The sequence below is a fragment of the Trachypithecus francoisi genome, unplaced genomic scaffold (assembly GCF_009764315.1).
Source record: "Trachypithecus francoisi isolate TF-2019V2 unplaced genomic scaffold, Tfra_2.0 Lachesis_group15, whole genome shotgun sequence".
Taxonomy (NCBI): Eukaryota; Metazoa; Chordata; class Mammalia; order Primates; family Cercopithecidae; genus Trachypithecus; species Trachypithecus francoisi.
In genome coordinates this window covers 81,258,743-81,266,114 of record NW_022681460.1, presented here as the reverse complement: position 1 = coordinate 81,266,114, position 7,372 = coordinate 81,258,743, and the positions used below count along the sequence as shown (strand labels likewise).

Here is a 7,372-nt window from a genome sequence, read left to right as displayed (position 1 = left end):
GAGGTTATGATAAGGAGTGGGCTGTGTGTGTTTGTAGGCATTGTAATGCTCTGAAATTTAGATTGGCCACTAGTCTTAATGTCTGAATTCCAAAATTACTTGAAAATTGCAACTTGTGTTAAGTGTGCTCAACCTAAAAATTTCCAGATTTATGATAATATTCAGGTTTAAATTCGACACAATTGCAAAAAGTTGTATTTTGTTTATTTTCAGAGTTTATGAACTTTTTCTCGTGTTTTCCTAATAAATGAAAATGAAATTGGGAAAAAAAGCTACTTTCAGTAATTGGACCTACATCCTTCAGCGTGGATTTGTTTCCCCCTTTGGCTAATGTTTCATTGACCTCTACAAGGCTGTCTGTCATTTCTAGAATACCAACTGAGTAAATTTTAGACTCTCCGCAATTGAGTTTTGTTGACGCTATCAGAAACTGTCAAGAACTCATTTGATAATTACAAGTTTTTGTGTTTGTATAGTAGTTAATTTGCAACCATGTGCTGTTTTGTCGAATGTCTGAAGTTGGCTTGCTATTGATGTCCTTTTCTAGAATGCATTTTCCAGATAGACTAGAATACATGCCTGAGTTCTCAGGTTTATTTGTTCATTTTAAAATAATTTATCAAGTGCCTATCATGTGTCACATGGTTCTAGTATTAAATTGAACCCCATGCCACCGTGGATATTCTATCCTTTTTAGCTCAAAAGTCAGAAATTTGGTATAGTTCAACTTATTCAAAAACAAGTTCCCCTTTAAAGAGCTTTCAATATAATATAAGGTTTTAGGTGTATAAAAAAAGAATGCCTCTAAAAATTTTTATACTTAATTAAAAATTTTGTGCCCATGGAAATCTAAAATTCTATAGGTCAGAAATATTTCTGTATAATGAAATATACAAGGAAAATATTTCGGTATAATGAAATTATTTCCCTGATGCAAGGTTTCATTTAGAAGAGTTTGTTTTCTGTATGAAGCATCCAAAGTAATAAATGATTTCTTCATCCTTGTGCCATATCATCAAGAATTACTTATTTTTCCACTTTGTTGTGATTTTTAAATCTAATTTGGAATCAAAACTGAAGTGAGAAGTTGAACAGTAGCCCAGTTTTGTTCCTGCTTGGAAGAATTAATTAATGTTTAACTTCCCATATTTCTACCTACTCTCTTTCAAAAGCACACATAATTTTCCTTACCAGAAACCTCCTAAATTTCATAGCATTCACAATATACACTGACATGCTGTAGGAGGGGTGAGATGTTATGTGCTTGAATTCAGAGTTTTTTCCCGCATTCTGTCTGATTTAATGCCTGGAAAGAGTAGTGGCATATGGACTCTGTTCTTATTCAAAGCCCAATTATGGTATGATTCCTGGCAAAAATATTCACGATTATACAAGACCACAAAGGGTTTTGAATTGTTGACTCTACTCAATAAACTTAAGAGACCTCCTTGTTCTTGGTCCCATGGGGGAAAGGGGAGCACAGGCAAGGTAGTGGAAGGACATAAAAAAGGAAAGCAAGAAGAGATGAATATGCAAAATGCTGTTATTTTAAACCCTCTTGTTTTAGTTTACATTCAAGGAATTGTAATGTAATGGAGAGAGCACAGAATTCACAACTAAAATGATGGGATTCCGAGCAGGCTAAACTTAAAGTACCTTCCTCACTACAAGCCTACCTGCCTCTGTACCCACTGTTTCCTCCTCCCATTGTGGAGGTGACACTCCTTGCCATTGGGCCAATCCTCTCACCAACATCAGAAGCCCATTTCTTTCTTATCCTGTTTTTATTACCCTCCTTCTCTTCTATATCTTCTCTCTTTCTACTGGATTTTCCTCATCAACGTTTAAACATATAGAAGTCTTTTAATTTACAAACATCTCTTTATCCTATTTTCCCCTCCTGTTACCACCCTAATCCTCTCTGTCTTTACCTGTGCATAAGAAGCAGCACAGCAAGGCAACACTTGTCTTTACTCAACAGCTCCATTTGCTTTGCTCTCATTCATTAATTATTCTTCCTCTGAAAGGGCTACACCAAAGTTATCAATCATCTCCCTGTAGCTACATTCAACAAACTTTAAGTTTCTTATCACTTACCCTCTTTTCAAAGCACAACGAAGCTGACCATGCCACTCCAGTAGATCCTCTACTGACTTGGTTTCCATAACACTAGATCCTTTTGGATTTTCTACTGCCTCTTCAGTTGCTCCTTCTCCTTCTTCGTTTACCAGTGCTCCTCCATCTGATCTGAAACGCTAGACTTCTTCAAGTTTCAGTCTTCGGCTCTCTTTTCTTCTCCTTAGACCAAGATTTCTCAGTAGTTTTTGGGTCTTAAAAAATCCTTGACAAGGCCGGGCGCATTGGCTCAACGCCTGTAATCCCAGCACTTTGGGAGGCTGAGGTGGGCGGATCACGAGGTCAGGAGATTGAGACCATCCTGGCTAACACGGTGAAACCCCGTCTTCACTAAAAATACAAAAAATTAGCTGGGCGTGGTGGCGGGCGCCTGTAGTCCTAGCTACTCAGGAGGCTAAGGCAGGAGAATGGCGTGAACTCAGGAGGTGGAACTTGCAGTGAGCCGAGATGGTGCCACTGCACTCCAGCGTGGGCAACAGAGCAAGACTCTGCCTCAAAAAAAAAAAAATCCTTGACAAAAAATTATTGCTATAACTTCCAGTATATCAGCATGATCAGTAAGTTGCAGACATAATAAACTAAAAATACTATTAATACTCTTTTGGAGATAGAATGATAGTTTTCTATGGATATGTTTGTTTTGGCTAATATTATCAGCCCACTCATTTTGTGTGGTTCTCCTCCCACTAAGGATATCAACTTGAATGTAAGTCAATAGTATGAGTAGGGCAAACTTTTATTTATCTTTTTTTTTTTTAACTAAAATTTCTTCTGGATTGTTTAAACCTTATCCAAGTAGACTTTAAATTCTTATTACAAATGTCTACTATGTAATTAGTGTGTATTCCAACACTTTAGGAGGTTGAGAAAGGAGGATCATTTGAGGCCAGGAGTTGAAAACCAGCCATCAACATAGTGAGACCTTGTCTCTACAAAAGAAAAAAAAGTTAGCCAGATATGGTAGAACTTGCTTGCAGTCCCAACTACTCAGGAGGCTAAGGCAGAGGATCACTTAAGCCCAGGAATTTGGGGGCTGCAGTGAGCTATGACTGTGCCACCACACTCCAGTCTGGGTGACAGAGCAAGAATCCATCAAACAAACAAACAAACAAACAAACGACCAAAAACAAAACTACCAAAAAAATCCCCCAAATCCATAAATTCTACTATAAAAAATGCTAACACGGTATGGTATGTGGTACACGGTGAATGGCGAGAGTGCTTTTTCCCTATGGACAACTAAAGATGACTTTTTAGCTAACCTTTCTTGAAAAAAGAAAGGCAACAAGCTTAGCTTGTCTTTTAAAAATGTATTCCTTTATTTTCATTAATTCTTTTTTTTTTTTTTTTTTGAGACGGAGTCTTGCTCTGTCACCCAGGCTGGAGTGCAGTGGCCGGATCTCAGCTCACTGCAAGCTCCGCCTCCCGGGTTCACGCCATTCTCCTGCCTCAGCCTCCGGAGTAGCTGGGACTACAGGCGCCCGCCACCTCGCCGGCTAATTTTTTTTGTATTTTTAGTAGAGACGGGGTTTCACCGTGTTAGCCAGGATGGTCTCGATCTCCTGACCTCGTGATCCGCCCGTCTCGGCCTCCCAAAGTGCTGGGATTACAGGCTTGAGCCACCGCGCCCGGCCTATTTTCATTAATTCTTAAAACTCATGCATTAACATAATACATTTCTGTTAATAAATAACTGGCTCAAGCTAAAATAATTTTTAAATTGTATTTATTTAGAAGCATTCAACATGTCAACAACATGGCTGCAACTCTGTTTTTTTGTTTTTTTTTTTTACAATTATAGAGTTGTATTCAGTTATCAAAACAACAATTATTTTGTATAAACTGCATCAGAGACAACTGAAGATGAAAGAACTACCATCTCCACGTATAACTAATTTGTGCAGTGCACCAATAAGAACCTGTTTAAATTTCCATGCCAATTTACAACCCCCATACTGTGCCAGGTAAGATTAGTGGCTATTGAAAATACTACCTGGACAGGGCCATCTAAAGACACATTGGGTAGTGTGTTAACGATACAAAAAAAGACACTGTACAATTTAAAAACAAATTTTATACAGCCTTACATTTCAATTTGTTTCTTTAAAAAGAGTCAGTTGTGTACAGGGGAGTTAAATGCTTGTAAGACAAGAAAAACACTGCACTAGACCCAAATTATTAACACTGTCCTTATCTCCTCCTCTTCCTTCTCCTCCTCCTTCTCCTCTTCCTCCACCTTCTTCTTCTTCCTCTTCTTCATCTTCATCATCTTCATCTTTTTCCTCCTCCTCATCTTCATCTTCCTCGTCTTCTTTCTTTTTCTTACTCCCCCCCAACTCCACCTTTTTTTTTTTTTGGCTACATCAGTCTTTCCTTTAGCTCAGTGTGCAGCAATATTCTTTTGGTATTTTTCCTTCAGCTTTGCATCTTTCTTTTTATAAGGCTGCCTGTCATCTGCAGCAGTGTCATTCCATGTCTCTCCCAGTTTCTTTGCAAAAATGGATAGGCTGGGATGTTCTCTTTCAATTTTTGGGCGATACTCAGAAAAGAATGAGGCCGAAGGAGGCCTCTTGGGTGCATTGGCGTCTTTGAATTTCTTTTTTCTTTCTTCTTTAGGAGGGACATGGGTTTCATTTCTCTTTTGTAATGAGCATTGTCTACCTTTGCTGTGTCTTCAAATTTTTCTTTCTTCTTGGCAGACATGGTCTTCCACCCCTCTGGGCACTTCTTAGAAAACTCTGAGAAATTGACTGAACATTTGGGTGCTTCTTCTTCTGCTCCTCCCAGCAAATTTTCACAAAGAATACTGTGAAGATATTTTGCCTCTTGGCTTCTCAGGCTGTCCTTTGCCCAAGTTTAGTTATTTTTTGTCAGTGAGCCACAGAATTATCCGCAATCACCCAGTGCCCATCTGGTTTTCACTTGCCCTGGCATTGTCTTTATGGAGCTCAATGTACTGCAACTGAGATTTACTTTTTTAAAGGTAAACTTGATAGATTTAATTAAATTTGTCAGTTGAATTTAATTAATATTATTTACCACACAAAGATTTATTGTGAATGCTGAATAGTAAACCTCTTAAAATAGTAAGTCAAAGCGGTGTAAATAAAAATGCAGCTTAGGACATATATAAAAGTCAAAGTCTTTGGTTTAAAGCTTTAACAAATCATTTTCTTTGTGAGTGACATGATTAGGCTCAAATATAGACCTAGAAGTTACAAAATTATTATGCAGATGTGTGTTGGTTTCCCAATCTCTTTTATAGGCCTAAATATGCTTAAAAGTATTATTCAAACCAAAAGGAAAGAATGAAATTTACACATGTGATTTGAAACTTGTGCTCGGTTTTTGCTACAAAAATACTCAATTCTAGGTCAAATATAAGAAGTAAGCATTCAACTACTTCATTTTCGACGATGATCAGGCAATTTCTGTCCTTGTTTTTGGTGTTTCTTAAATAAGAAAACGTTGCTTATAAATCAAAAAAGTTGAAAACCACAGCAAAATATTCACTGCTTCACTGTAAATGGCAGGATACTCTGTCTTCGTAGAAACCCAGAACTCATATGGGGCAGAACTCGTATTGTCATTTGTAGTGAACAATCAGACTTCTGCTCAGAGTTCTTCCTCTGCTCTGAAAATCAAGTTCTCATGTAAGGAGAAAATCTAGAGAAAGCATCCCTCACCAAGTCAGACACTTGGACTGAAGGGAACAGTACACTCAGTGTCGCTTTTTAGTTATCTGGATGGTTTTCAATACGCTCATATCCTCCTTCAATTTCAAGCCCAAACAGCAGTTGAAACATTTCACAATTTCCTTCTGTGACTTGCTTTTTCCTAAAGATTCAATTTCTTTAAATTCAATAATCCTGTCATTTGAAATAAAAAAAAATTTCTGGGTCATACAAAGACTTGTTCATCTGGATAAGGTGATGGAAAATGGCCACTAAATAGCCTAGTTTCTGCAGCCACTCTTTATCTTGAAAGCCTCTAGCAAAATCTGACCTACTAATTTCTTGAAAGTGCTCCCTTTCAGCTCAAACACCCTGTTGAGAACTCTTCCTCTGCCAGCTCACTGGATGTAGAAGGTTTGTTAGGTGGCCTCCTTAAAGATTCTCATACCATCTTCAAGCCATCTTCAGTGAACTGATCTGTGTTTAATAGTAATCATCCTTGTAGCATTACTCAGATTTTTTTTTTTTCATTTTGTATTTAAGAGTTTTCAACACCAGTAGTTCTCTGGAAAGAAGTCAGTGTCTTGTGATGTCAGTGTGAAGGTGAATTTTCTTGGGGTACCATCAATGCAGATGCCAGTGCCGTTCTTGCAAAATAGACTTTCTGTTTTCAGATACAAAGATGAACAGAAAAAGTATCTTCTCCTTTACTTGTTTTGGGCAACATTCTGCAGTAGAAAAAAAAGCACTTAAATTTCAACATTATTTATAAATCTTACAAATGCTACAGCATGATGTTATTGGAGAAATTTGTTTATTCATCAAAATGGACAAAGAAGCCATAATTTTTCAACGTATTGTACAAAATGCCTTCAGCATCATGTGGCATGCCATCAATATGTCAACATACAATGCTGGTTGAGAGCGTGACTTTTTCAGTTTCTTGTATGGAATCTCATTCTAGCATTTTCCTAATTATGACTTTACCTGCTATCATTATTAAATTCTCATCAACTATGCAACTTTTCCTTTCCTAGGCTATACTTCATGCTTTGGATAACTCCAAAACAATTTGCTTTCAGAGCCTTTTCCTTGAGTGTGACTTTTTTTTAAAACAAAATATTTATTTTGTTTGAGTTTCAAATTATTGTTTAAAATAATCAGCATCTTTATTTGTTAAATGGCTGTAATTTGTAGTTAAATGTCTTTTCAATTTTGCTAGTTATTGCTGCATTTTTAGTTGTTTGGTATTGACTGTGCACAATAGAATAGATCAACTGGGATATAAAACTCATTGTTAAGTAGCTTTCATTGTAAAGGTGAACTTCCTTTTGGATTCTCTGCACTGGGGCAGTGAATTGACTCAAAAGATTTTATTTCCTTATCCAACCTTATCAAAACTGTCCAGAAGCCTAAGCCTAGAATCTTTCTTTTCTATCTCATACTTCATCTTCAGAAATCATCAACCCAATGTTCAGATATATTTGTGGAACACAAATGCAGATAAAATATAAAACAGAAAGGTACAGCAGGGCATGGTGGCTCACGCCTGTAATCCTAGC

At 37.2% G+C, this 7,372-nt stretch overlaps 1 pseudogene; it reads right to left on the bottom strand.

The window, feature by feature from the left end:
* Window positions 1-4,379: 4,379 nt before the first annotated feature.
* Window positions 4,380-4,993, bottom strand: LOC117097407 (annotated as a pseudogene).
* Between the last annotated feature and the right edge of the window lie 2,379 nt (window positions 4,994-7,372).